Raw genomic sequence first — 14,717 nt, 5'->3', positions numbered from 1 at the left:
CACGCCGAAAATACACTCTCGGCAAAAGCCGATGCTAACAAAGTGTAACATAAACATCAGTGCAAAACGAACTTACATATTCATGGACGCACACACGATACAAAGAGTCCATCGGCGATCACTGATGTCTCTGTAGTAGGTGCAGTAAACAAGTGTTTCGGGGGAATGCTGCATTCAGGTGCGCTCAGAATCGTGCGTGACCTTTTGTAGAACACCTCTTCCGTCAAGCGTGAAGAAGGGTGCAAGATGTCTGCTTAATGGTAGTTTTTGGCCACTACAATAAGAGTAGGCATGATATACATTCCACTACAGGGGAGACTTGATGTTCTCTGCACTTAGGTGGAAAAAAATATGTGCCCAAGATATCGGTATCCAAATTGGCAATTGGCAAAAAAGGTTGGAAAATATCGGCATATCGGATATTGGCAAAAAATCCAATATCGTGCATCCCTACTTCTAATGTATGACTTTTCAGCAGACTTGGAACAATACACACCAAATGAAGAAGCAGTTATATTTAGTGCTCAAAGAAGCGGATTTATTCTGACACCATTTGCCGACCAGAGAATGTCTGACTTTAGTTCACACTGCTTAAAGTTGCACATCCGTCGTATTATGAGCCACCGGTAATTTACTTCTCGTTGTGTGGTTTTCCATTCAAGGTGAGTTTAACTCCCGCAGTAAAAGACTCTGAGCTCCTCAGTGCTGATTAGAGAATAATGGCCCCTTGAATGGCATCATTTTATGGCTGGGTTGTTTCAGATGAGATAGAGAGTGCTGCTGTTATCAGGGATGCTCCTAAAATGAATTTAAAATGATCTCTTATTAGAACTTTTATTCCTCCATGTTTTCTGTGAGATTTTTTGAACGCAGCAATTTACGTGACATTAAAAGGTAAACAGTCTTAGAGTGTTATCATTTTTAGAAAGTCTTGGTAGTAAATTTACTGCATAGGTTATCACCCTTTGATCGTCTCTTTGCAGCAATTATAACTGACAACTCTGTAACTACAGCTTCCAAGCAGACCCGGCGCCACAAGGGGGCCTGTTGGGGCTTTGTATTTGTATTTTCAGACATGTTTTCAGCTCCCTCAGTTTAAGTTGTGTAGCCTACACTATCAAATAGCAGAAACAACTAAAATACTGGCACAGCTACACGTGTGGAAGACTGAAGGGAAGCACCTTCTCTCAAGTTTTTGTTACGTCTTGTCTCCTGACACCTTTATAGTCTTTTTAGAATGAGGTTGGTCTGGTGACGCCAGAAGACGAGGAAATGCTCACTGCTACTTTTTACACGCCTGCTTCACCTCAGTGAGGCCATGTCTACACGTTTTTCCCTCCGTCATATCAAAAAAAAACCCGTCCACACAAGCACGGTTATAAAAAATCCCTGTCTAAACGAAAACACAAAAACACAACAGAAACGGTGTTGTGAGACTGCCACACCAACAGGCGGCGATATAACCCGGTCATGCACAGAAGAAAAAGAAAATCGTGGCCAAAGAAAAGTCTGAAAAACATCTATTGCCAGAAGACTACCTGGCGGGCTACAATGGCACATCCAGGAAGAGGGACGATATAGGTTAGAGGAATCACCGTTTCTGTCAGCTTGTAAGTAATGTCGCGTCATGTGTGGCGCCTCACAAAGGAGATAACGGCGCACAGCCTGACGTCACGAGCCAAAAACACCGTTTACCCCGTCTACACGTCTCGGTGGAAACAGAGTTTCTAAAAGTCTTCACCCTGGCCAGAGTTTTACAACGAACGAAAGGCCAAAGTGCAGAGAAAAAACTACATTAAGAAAATTATCCATGTACGTGCTGACATGGCCTGAGATTCCTGCTCGAGCCCTGCGCAGGTCAAAAACTCCAACCCAAGACACCAAGCTCTCCATCATGCATTGGCCTCTCTAATACACACACAAACACAAGCACCAACACTCACACGCAAAAAAGAGCGAGAATTATCATAATCCTTAAACATAACTACTAGTGCCCCCGACAATTGTGCTCACAGATTTGAATAAACTGTTCACTGTCCACTATGGCGTGTCCGGAGATTTAAACATTAAGTTACCCTGTTGTGCCTCTCTTCATTTGGAAAGGCAGTCTACTAATTGTTCCGATGTTATGGGATCGCTTTAGCAGATATTTCACGAGCAAGGACCACACCATCAATCAGGTACATTTAAACATTTTATTATTACGATAAAAAACTCAACTGTCAGAAGAAGGAAATTTATCAACATTTATGGCAAGTTGTCGACTAAAGGCAATGAATTGTAACTCAAACCTTTAAACACAGTATGATTTAGAAAAGGAACCTCTTTCTGACATTAAATTACAGACACATTTAAAAAGGAAAGTGGGATCATTTATATTCTGTGTGATTGGTTTGTCTCATCATTAACCACAACCCCCCCGTGATCTGAACCAGTTTCTGTTGCTCAACGTTAGCCGCTATTGTCGCTCCATGCATAACAAAAAGAAAACAGATAATATAATACTGTGAGTGATTGTTTGCAGAAATGTGTTTCATTATAATTTCCTTTTTTCCCGCAAAGTGTCGCACGGCAAGTTCTCCTCTATTGGCATGGGGAGGATGCAGGCTTCCATCTGTCTCCTCCTAAACACATGAATAGACCAGATGTTACGTTTAACCCGGAGGACTTCAGATATGTTTTTTCAGTTCGAGGAATATATACATATTTTATTAGATTGTTGGAATATTAATTTGTCATAGCAAAAGATTTTACTCTTTCTTTATAAGAGGAATAACAACAAAAAGGTTTTAATCTTGGTGCTGCTTCCACTCTGTGTATTTCTTTTTTCTAGTTTTATGATCATATTTTAATTAATGTTCTTCACAAGTTACATTAGATGGTACAAAGCAAACTTAATAAGCAGGACAATGTTGTAAATAAGTGATAATAGCATGAATAATGATAATTAAGACAGGATCAAGAGTAAAGGCCACTACGAGGACAAATTTAGAACACTTGTGAAAAAGTGTTAAAGTAAATATGTCTTTAAACAGCTGCAGAATTTTAATGACTAACGTGTTCTGTTACTTTTTGCTGTAATTGCATGTAACACTTGTTCTCTTCTTCTATTGTCTGCTTCCTGCTTGTGGCACAGTCACAAAATGACATACTGGAGTGTGTCCCTTCAATATGCTCATGGATGGTAAAACTTAGCTAATGAGCACTTAAACGCACACAGAGTCACTCCAGCACACACAGCACAACTGTCAGAGCCCTAACAATGAAATAAAGAAGATTCCAACACTTCACAGTAATGAAATAAACGTGGAAGCAAAATAAAACGTTGATCAAATGAGCCCACGTCCCAGAGGACAACATCTGTGAGATGTTGCTTTGTTTTCCTCTAAACTAGGTAGCACTTACTCAGTAATTACAGGCACAGGGCTCGATTCATGTCGAGCTGAACAGAATGTGCAAAACAAAAACAGATCAGATATTGCACATATGTTTCAGGGTGAGATAATCCTCAGCGGATGTCACATGGAGACTGACAGCCTCAATTGCTCACAGAAAGAATTGATGAAACTTTTTTCATAATAATCTAAGTCCCAAAACATCACATACTTAATAAAGTGTGCATTCAGCATGTCATCTGTTGGATCAATACACATATGACTATCCATCCGTCCATTATTTATACTGCTTATCCTGTTCAGGGTCACGGGGGGGCTGGAGCCTATCCCAGCTGTCCTTTGGGGCGATAAGCGGGGTCCACCTTGGACAGGTCGCCAATCAGTCACAGGGCTGACACACAGGGACACGCTCACGGTCACGCCTATACGGGCAATTTTAGAGTCATCAATTAACCTAACGAGCATGTCTTTGGACAGAAGCCAGAGTACCCATGCATGCACAGGGAGAACATGCAAACTACACACAGAAAGAGCACGAACCAGGATTCGAACCAGTAACCTTCTAACTGTGAAGTGACAGCACTAACCACTGCACCCCCGTGCAGCCTGCATTTATACCCAATGAGCAAAAATCATTAACACTGCTTGATTGTTAATTTGGCTCATTTCGGAACGATGTGTCTGTATTTCTGTGCGTGTGACCGTGATTTATGTGTATGACAATGGGCAGAGCTGATTCCCAAGAATTCACCCCCGGTTCGTCAAAAATATTACTGCTACTGGTCTGTGTAGTCAAAAAGGTTGGGAACCCCTCCTTTAACCAAGCAAACATGTCCGGGACCACTTAGTGCACAAATGCAAATTTGTCATTTACTGTCACATCATATTCCGGTAAGGTCGCGTCTACCCCCAAAATGTCAGCGTAATGGAGTGTTACTCAGAAAAGGAAGGAACATCAGGAACAACAGGTTTTTACAGATTTTCAAATTTTGTATCCATAATGCTAGTTAATGGGGGGGAAATTGTGCAGCAGAGAAAATTGTAAAAAACAACACAGTTTTATTCCTGTTCCAGATGATTTCTACATGCTCACTGCGGAATACCAATGACAAATAAAAAAAGCTTCTATCCACAGGGTAAAGACGTGTTGTGCAACAGTTACTGCCCTTCATATTATGAGGAGGTTTGTCTCATTTCCATATAGCCTTCAAGACATCTGAGAAATGCAAACTGCTTTCAATAAAATGATGGTAAACCAGAGTTAGGTGCAGTAGTGTCGGCACACTCATGCAGATCAGTGACAGTGAGGGCTTTTTTTTGTCAATCGTAAAATATATAACAGCATCAATATTTAAAGAGTATTGCTCCTGCTTACAGGGTGTTGGATGTGTTGGCTAGCTGGCCAAGCTCCAGCAGCAATTCTTTCATCCAGCAGACTAGCACAGCTATACGAGGGGAAATCGGTTCCACTGGAGTGTCTTTTCTTGGAGAGGGCTGGCTTCTCAAATCATTCCCAAAACCACAGGCATGGACCCAAATTAATTATACAGTAGACTTGAATTAATTTGTTTCAGATTTTTACTCAATGTAGGTTGATACATCCTTTATCACCCAATTTTTTGTGTGCATACACAGCCAAAATATACATTATATATTAACACCCAATACCCCCCTTCAACTTACTACAACATTTTCAATGTTAAAACCTTTACACTGAAGGCCTGGTCTTCAGTGATTAAGTTACAGTAGCAATAAATCAGTATCAAAATAGGCAGTTAAAAGCTAAGTTTTGCATTCAAATCGTACTCAGAATTAGCATTAAAATATATTTACAGAACCAGTAGTAAAGTACTCATAAGGCAGAAGTATTTTATATCACTAGAGTAGAATTAGTTGAGTATTCATGTGTTCATCACTTTAATATTGCAGCTTCTTCGGGTGGGGCTGATTTTAATTACGTTCATACCGCAGGCTGGCTTAACCTCGAATAATAGACCATAATTTATAAGTTGATTTATAATTTCTATTATGAATCCTAATGTACAAAGATACAACGGAGTATTAGGGCCACATTGAGGAAAAAAAATTCTCTAGGATTTCAAGAATAAAGTCATTACATTATGAGACAAAAGTTGTAAGTTTACGAGAATAAATTCAGAATTTTAGGCTATGGTTAGCTTGTATCTTATTTTGAAAGGTAATATCAGAAGAGCAGCCAGCAAAGATCACAAAATATTACGACTTTATTCCAATAATATTACGAATTTATTCCCGTAATATTACGACTTTATTCTTGTAAAATTACGACTTTATTCTCGTAATATTACGTGTTTTTCTTGCAATCTCTATTTTTTTCCTTTAATGTGGCCCTAAACTCCATTGTACAAATACAGTAGTAACTACAACTTAAAATGAATGTTCTGGAGTTAAAAGTCCTTAATGCGCCTCATAAATGCAGTGGAGTAGAAAGAAGAATTCTGTGGAAATACTCAAATAAAGGATAAAAGTACAAGTACACCAAAATTGTATTTAGGTACAGTACTTCAATAAATGAACACAGTTAAATTCCATCACTGCTGGTCAGCATCGTTTCATTCTCTTCCTTGTGGGACTGCTGACGGTGTACTGACAACATTTTTAGATGTTGTTTGCTGTAGTTGTGAGAAGAATAAGATATTCACTGTCACCTGTACAAGTAAAGTTTGTGTCTCATATCCCTGATGAATACGGACCAAGTTTGGCTTTTCTTCGCCTTTCAGACGAGGCGGAGGAGGCGGGTTAGGAGAGGACTAGGGCACACACTCTGGCTGTCTGCACAGAATTAAAATGTCAGACTGTGCTGCTGAGTCTGTGACCTCTTGACCTCATATGCAAATCATGTGGAGGTTGACAAAGAAGAGGAAGAAGTCGCGCTCCTGGGAGGAAATAAAGCTGTTATTCCCCTCAGGTGGTGAAATACAGGATTAAGCTGTGGGTGGGCTTTTTATATTTAAAAAGATAAGCATTTCTGACATTGGAGCAACATGGAGAAGCCTCCACAAGTTCAACATTGTTTTATTCTTATTCTTCTTTTATTTAATTGGTTCATAATAGAAATTCTGCACGACTCTCAGCAACAACCAAATAACCTGAACTAACTGTACTCTCACCATAATTATTAAACAGCTATCCAAGAGTAGAGGTCTCTGATTTTTCTCCATTTAAATCCTGATGAAGAGAATGTTGTAAAGTTGGGGTGAAGTCGTTCCGCCTCTGAGCCGGCATCGGAGGTAGTAACAGAGGCGTAACAGAGGCGAAATGGTGTCAGTGTAAACAGCAGAGCCGGCATGGCGGAACAGCGCTGTGTGTGTGTGTATGTGAAACACGCTGTTTGTTTACACCTCGCTCACGTTTTGCTCCTGCAATGCCAGAACACAATGTAAAAACACACACTGGGGCTGCTTTACGCCGGCGTTCTTTAGTTCAATGTAAAATGGCAAAGGCAGCATGACAGCGGAGCTTTGTTACGGCGCTGAGGTGGAACCGCAGTGTAAAAAGGACTACTGTCTTAAGACCAGGTGCACCTCGTTGGCAATCAATATCACCTGCAGAGCTTCAGACAACAGAAGGGGAAAAGGGACAAACTTAACACAGCTGTAACAAAAAGTCACCTGTGGTTTTCATTCACTGCTGTTTCTTTTCTAAAGCCCTGTGTCACTACATGTTCATTTTACTTGATCTGAAGTCTTGATCTGATCTCGAGTGTGCAGCCAAAGATGGACAACACAACAAAATCAATGTGCTGGACAAAGCCATTGGTATCCAAATAAAGACAGTCAATACTGCTTTTGATTGACACACCGTGTCTGCTCGTGAATTGCGATGGATTTCCCTCATCTTGTCCCTTTTTTCCCTTCCAGCGCCATTGACTAGCTGGCTAATGAATTTGCCTTGTGTCACTTTGCACGACAGCTGTCACTCTCCAACTTGGCACATTCGTACGCATCGGGGGAGAGAAAAAGGCAAGCCAGATCGATGGACGTTAATTATGCGGATGTAACGAGGGATGGTGCACACTGGTCTGTGTCTCCTCTAAAGGAGTCGATAAAGGTCAGGCAATTAGTTTTTTCCCCTAGGCCTTTTTTTCTACTTCTTTCAGGGATTCAATAATGTCACTATGGTGATGGACACTGCGTCTGCATCATCAGACAAAATATCTGGTCACAACTTTGCATGTCTCACTCCAACCACACATTTGTGCCATACATAGTGTGCTAAAACTCACAAGCACACTCGGCGAGGGGAGTCATGTGCTAGAAAATGTCACTTTGATGTCATTTGTAACACAGAAAATGCTGGATGAGAACTTTCCTTTACTTTGAAGTCTGTATGCAGAATTAACAGAAGAAGATGTGGCTTACTACAACTCATTTAATATTGTACATTAATAATCATACGAAAACTTCACACACTGGTTTGCAGACAAAGTTTCCTGAGTGCAAAACTGGAGCATGCTGTTGCAAAGATAGATGTGTGGAAAGGTGTGTTTATGATTAAATAGCCAATATGTAAAAAATCCAACTTTCATTTAAATGAAGAACAACTGGTTATTGTGCACACACAAGATGTATGAACCTCCTACACAGACACACACACAAGATGAAATAAAACAACCTTTATCACGCAGTCAGGTGTTACTGTCGGGGTGGCAGCCTTAAGTGGATTTCCAATAACTTTCTGTGCAGGAGGAAATCACTGATATATGAAAGCAACCTTTTCTATTAGCGTCTCCTGAGGTCAACCAATCACACTGCTCGATCAGGAACTGAACCGTCCTTGAAATAAGCATGCATAGGTTTGCCTGTTATCTATTGCTAGTTCAGAGACTAATCAACCTATTCAATGTATGTTTATATAGATCCAAATCACAAGAAAGGTAATCTCATTGTACTTTACATAAAGATCCATTTGCAAGGACTCAACATTCGTCCATCAATGAGCAAGCACTTGGCAACAGTGGCAAGAACAAAATCCTCTTCACAGGCAGAAACCTTGAGCAGAACCAGACTCATTGGTTATCGGCCATCTGCCACCACCGAATGCTACCAGCAGCTTCCTCTTTTCAAACAGGGCTGTGCTTTCAAAATCCAGCAAAATGTCAGCAACTACATCAGTCCAACCATGCAGGACTGCCTGGCCCATGTGAGAGGACCTGTCTTTCACAGAATGCCCTTAACAATGTTTTCATTTCTACTTTGATTTTCTCCTGCTACGTCTGCTCTTCAAAACAGTCCGGGGCAGTTACTGACTGGTTAAACATTATGCAACCTCTTCTCGATAATGGCCCTGCACCAACTACTGTAAAATTCAGTGTTTACGACACACTTTTAATACTTTTACTTTTTTTTCATCTAAAAAGTAGGCTGCGTCCTATATACTGGTATAAAATACAGAGAGAGCTATGTTATTGTGTTACAGTCTTTTACCCAGAGGATGCCACTGTCCGGTTGTTAAGTGATGACTCCACATCCCCGCATTAAACTGTTTCTGGACCCAAGCCGCTACAACGTCTCGCTGTTTTAAGTGAGGAAAACTAACTTGCGCTTTGTCATGGACATGCACCGTCACAATCGCCATTGCAGCCGCCACCCTCACAACAATCAACGTTACCGTAGGCTGCTGGCTACAGCACCGAGAGCTAGCAGGATTGCAAACTCAACATGGCGAAAACAGATGGTAGGCTGTCATTTGTGTGTGTTTTGAATGTGTTTTAAATGAACATATTGAAATAGTGTTGAAATAACTAATACACATTTTTATTAATAAATAGCTATAGAAAACCTTTTTTCTCTGGGTTACCCCAAAAAAACAGGGGGGTAACGAGAGAGTGAGAGTGAGGGTGAGCTTCTGGTGACGAAGAGGGCTGTGTTAGAAACTGTCTTCTATACCAGCTACTAGCCACAATGTTGCATGGTGTACACTGTAAGCTAACAAAAAAAATAATCATATAAACCTGCTACATACAACTAAAGAAGTGTAAATTGAGGTATTTGCAATATGCTAGGACTAGTTTTGCCAGTTTCCAGATTTGGACAGTAAAAGTAAAGTACAGCACGGCTGCTGGCAAACCACCAGTACGGAATAGCCTCTCTTTCTGGTTAAAGAAACCAGATTGAGCTGCACTTTGTTGCCTAACTTCACTGCAATTGTAACTTTGTTTCCCAATATTTGGATTGCTTTAGAAGCGTCACGTTTTCCTTCCTTGAGTCAAACTTTTCAAAATAACTTGCTGACTGATGGTACTTCTGTTGGGGCTGATGCCCAAGCTGGTTTGGTGATATTGTGAACATGTTGCAGTTTAAAGTGGATTGAATCAAACATACATTTTCTCTTATATAGCTGTGTCTAGAAATTGAGTTAACGTCTGTAACAATCTTGTCTGAAAATCTGACCATTGCCTTCTGTAACTCTCTGCAGAGCTTTGCAAACCATGTGTCCACTGGAGAGGAGAAGTTATCTACAATTTGATGATGAGGTATAGCTTATTTAATAACCGACTCTGTAAACTGAATCTGAGTTTTGTCTTCCACTGATCAATGGCTGGAAAGCCAGATATACATATTTAATTTAACTGGAATCAGTGAGGGCCCATTGGGGTTGAGGCTAAAAAGAAATGCTGGACATTCAGCTGGCTATAAGATCAGAAGCCCCTTTATTCCAAGTTAAAAAGCCATTGCCTGATAAGAGAAAATATGGCATGATTGTCGGGCTTTGTGTTCCAGTAAGAGGTAAAGCTGTTTGAATGTTGTCAACTCTGTGTGTTTGTTTCTGTGTTTCAGTAGAATCAATGACACGGTAGCTTGCAGGTGTTATTATGTTTCTGTTCCATCTGTCACACAACAGCACAAGTACATAATATTCAATTGTTCAAGGCACTCAATGCTCGAAAGACTAAAGCAGTGATGTAAACCAGTCACAGAGTTGTGACAATTCATCAAATGACTCTCTTTTTCTTCCTCATGTAGGTCAAGCTGCCTGAAAACAGAATTAAAAAGATTCATCACAACTGTAAACAAGTACCTGCAAATATTATTGCAATAAGATGAAAGACCTGTTGCCACAGTTGTAACTGAAGTCAGGACTCAAAGAGGATTTTAGAGTTATCACGCTAAAATACAACCTGTCCACACACAGCCCTAATATCTGTGTCTGTCAGGCAAATAGGCCACACCACATATATGACCATTTTCCACCGGCAAACTTGAATTGTGAAAGAGAGAAAGTGATTTGTTTAACAATGGGGGTTTTCCTGGCTTTGCATCATAGTGGTTATAATGAGCTTTGTCAGAATGACCGATTAAAACCCTCCATCACCCCGAGACCCCTCCCTCCCTCTCATGGTCTCTCTGTGTCGCCGCTCTCCTCACCCGCTCCATCTCTCTCTGTTTCTCCCCGTGTGCAGGCTGAGAATAGAATCTGTCTCCATGATCAGCTGAGAAATTAAATGTGCCTGGTCTGGCCTCAGCTTGCCTCTTGCTCTGCATAAATAATGGGATGTGTTCTCAATGGCTCCAGAGCTCTCGTAAGTCCTTTATATGATGCATCTTATTCCAGGTGCCGGGCCATTATTTTCCTGCTAGCTGCTGCCTATGTCCTATGACATTTTTACAGCACAAACTCTTTTTAATAAGACCTATAAATATGATTTCCTCCTCCTTATGAAAAGAGGAGGAAAGGGGAGACAAATATTTCTCTCTTAAACAGAACTATACTCATCATAGTTAACATCAGTTCTTTGGAAAGTGTGGAGTCTGCAGCCACGCTAGCGGCTCTTTGAGGTCGTACTTGAGCAAAGAAGTCCATAGAGTTATGCTAATGTTGGCATGTTAGCTCTGTCATGTTAGCAAGCCATTATTAGCATTTAACTCAAATGACTTCCATGCCTAAGTATGGCTTCAAAGCAGTGGCGTAACGTGTGCAAGGCTAAAAGCAGGCCTTGTCAGTCACAATGCATCATAATATTCTGCCTGTCAGTCAGTTTGCAGTTACAGTTACCAGCCTCATTCTCACATAACATTTAGTTTGAACAAATAAACATATATCATGAATGTTAGTGACTGTTTCGTATACCTGTTTCTGCGCATTTACAACTTCAGCACCTTGGACAGCGCCTGAAAGCTCAGCGGTTCTGACGTCAAGTGTTTTTTTTTCATCATGACAAGTGAATAAAGCATGATTAATGCATAGATCAGCCATCAGTGGACCTGTGCGCTGCTCACTAGCAGCTTGCTCAATCTCACAATATCACTATCAGACGTAATGTCAGAATGAATGAAAGACGTGTAAAAATGCAGCTTTAAAACAACAGCCCTCCGTCCGATTCCAGGCCCTTCTCTGCAGCGGGCCCCTACACAGCTGCATTAATAATAATAATAATTATTATTATTATAATAATAATAATAATACATTTTATTTATATAGCGCTTTTCATGGTACTCAAAGCCACTTTACATAATTAAAAACAACTAAAGAGACAAAATAAGAACAGAAGAAACATAATAAGAGGAGCTACTAAAACAATGAAAAACATCATCAGAGGTTAAAAGCTGTTTTAAAAAGGTGGGTCTTGATCAGAGATTTGAAGGAGGTCCAATCGGTACAGTCTCGGATGTGTTGGGGTAGAGAGTTCCAGAGGGAGGGGGCAGCTATGGAGAAAGCTCTGTGACCCCAGGTTCGGTGCTTGGCTCTGAGTGGCAGCGAGAGGAGGTTTGCGTCAGAGGAGCGGAGGCTGCAGGAGGGAGCGTGGCGATGGAGCAGGTCTGTGATGTATGAAGGGGCCTGGTTATGGAGGGATTTATGGGTGATAAGAAGGACTTTGAACTGAACGCGTTGTGGAACAGGGAGCCAGTGGAGGCTCTGGAGGACCTGGGTGATCACGGGAGTGAGTGAGGAGGCTGGCAGCAGAGTTCTGGATGTATTGGAGCTTACTGAGGACTTTGGAGGATGAACCATATAGGATGCTGTTGCAGTAGTCGATTCTGGATGTGATCAGATCAGAGTTTCGGCAGTAGAGAAAGAGAGTGATGACAGAGACGAGCAATGTTTTTGAGGTGGAAAAAGGCAGTCCTGGTGATTTGATTGGCGTGTTTTTCAAAGCTGAGGTTACTGTCGAAAATGACTCCAAGGTTGCGGATGTGCGGTGATGGGGACAGAGTGGAATTGTCAATGGTTAGGCAGAAATCATGGGTGGTTTTAGTGAGGGACTAGGGGCCAATGAGACCTGCATCAATGGTAGTTACGCCACTGCTTTAAAATAATCAGTTCACTCAGTTCAGCTCATTAGCATGCTAACATTTGCTAATTGGCACTAAACATAGTATAGCTGAGCAGGTAGCCTAGTAGGTATTAGTCAAAAAACAAACCACAATTATTATTCATGCTTTGTATTCATGATTACAGGAGGTCAATTTGCATGCGATGAGTGTGTTTTTAAGTGTCTCACCACTGAGCTAGCAGCGTTAGGTCTGCCAGCCCAATGAAGTGAAACATTTGGTAAATGGCAAATGAGTTAAAATACATGAGTGAAGGGGATTGGGAGCAGAGAAGAGAAGGGTAGCTTATTACCACAGGGTTCCAGTCTCTTCGACGCTGTATGAATAAGAAGTAAAGTAGTTGTGACACTGAAAGCAGCTTCATACTGCCACTTAGGTAACAAGGGAGTCTTTGCAATTTACCTCTGTCAGATTTGCTTTGAACATTAATTTGATAAAATTATACAACGCGCAGCGTACTGTATAATAAATAATTATCAATTTATAAATAACAGAGGATTTTCCAACTTTACCCATGGCACTGCTGAATCAAGCCGTGCATTTAGTTCAAGTTCAGTTCATCTTCATCTGAATTGTCTGCCACGCAAATCGAGAGAAACAAAGGGAATTAAATTTTAAACATAATCAAGGCACTTAAAAACTATAAATACAAGAGCGTAGAATTGGGTAGGGACATGTCCTTACCAATATCCAGAAATGACTGAATTGCCCCTACCAATATTTTTGTCCAAATTCCACATGCTGCACTTACAACCAGCAGAGGAATCGTTTATATGAGACAGCCCTCACTCTGTCACTGTTAACAAGGACTCCAGTCTACAGTTCATACGCTTCACTAAACTAAAATGACACAGCTGAACATGTCTCATAATTAAATGATTGCGTTGCATCCGTGCTGTCCATATGCACATGCACTCTCTCTCCCTCTCTCTCTCCCTAGGTGAGTGCAGTTTGTTTAAATATTATCATATACAATATTATATTAAAGTTATTAAGTAAGCTATTCTCAAGCAGTGATGAAACAATAGTCACCTGATAGTAGTTATTTGTGAATTCATAAATCCTTCATAAGGCAGGGAGAGTGCAATTGTCGTCCCAACAAATGTTACAATGAAATCTACGTCCTTGTATAAAAGGAAAATGTCTTCCAGTAAGTCAGGTTAAATTCACTTACTCAGAGAACAAAAATTAAAAATAGATGCAAATAAAACCAAAACTAACACATAAACAGATTTACAGAGCGTGACGACATGCTTTGTTTCGTTTGTGTAATTTGGTAAAAGTGAATATGTGTCCTTAAATATAATTCATGTGTCTCTGGCCTTTCACAACTGAAAACAGGAACGCATGGTGTAAACTTATAAGATAAGTCACAATGTTAATACAGCATTCAGCTATCAAGATCAGACTGCACACAAAGATCAGTTTGCAATACTCTCCAAATGTTAGGCATCGAGTACCAAATAACATTCTGCCCTTTCTTCCCACAGACGGTGTTGCATACCTCACAGTTAAAGCCCCTCTACAGCTTTGGGATTGTAACTAAACTCTCCCAGTTAAAACATCAGCGCAAAACATTAACAACGGTGTTGTAAAATACCTGGTTCTTTAATTGAAATGTGGAATGCACGAGCCTGCACATTTGACTACGACTCCCAAGGTGCATTTCAGTGCAACATCGAGTCAAACTGCAGTATGAAAAAACTGACAAAACACATTACAAAGTATCAAGTACAAAATGGATTCTGGGTCAACTTTTACACATTGTTTTATCCATTAATTCAACAGTGAATGCTAATGGTAAGTGTAGTATTTAGAGCTATTATCATGACAAATTGACAAAAGAAACAACACTACCAGAACCAGAAACGCCTACCACTTAACATCTTTTTAACCATCTAATCAGCTAAATTAAAGCTCCTGTGAGGAACTTTCAGTTTGTGTTGATTATGGCGCCCCCTGTGGACAAAGCCGTACCTCTTATCTCTTTGCTGATTTTGTCCTGTACATG

This window comes from Semicossyphus pulcher, unplaced genomic scaffold, assembly GCF_022749685.1.
Source record: "Semicossyphus pulcher isolate SPU_LCO1_2020_fin unplaced genomic scaffold, fSemPul1.0.p SCAF_15, whole genome shotgun sequence".
Taxonomy (NCBI): domain Eukaryota; kingdom Metazoa; phylum Chordata; class Actinopteri; order Labriformes; family Labridae; genus Semicossyphus; species Semicossyphus pulcher.
Note: the sequence above shows the minus strand (reverse complement) of the source record.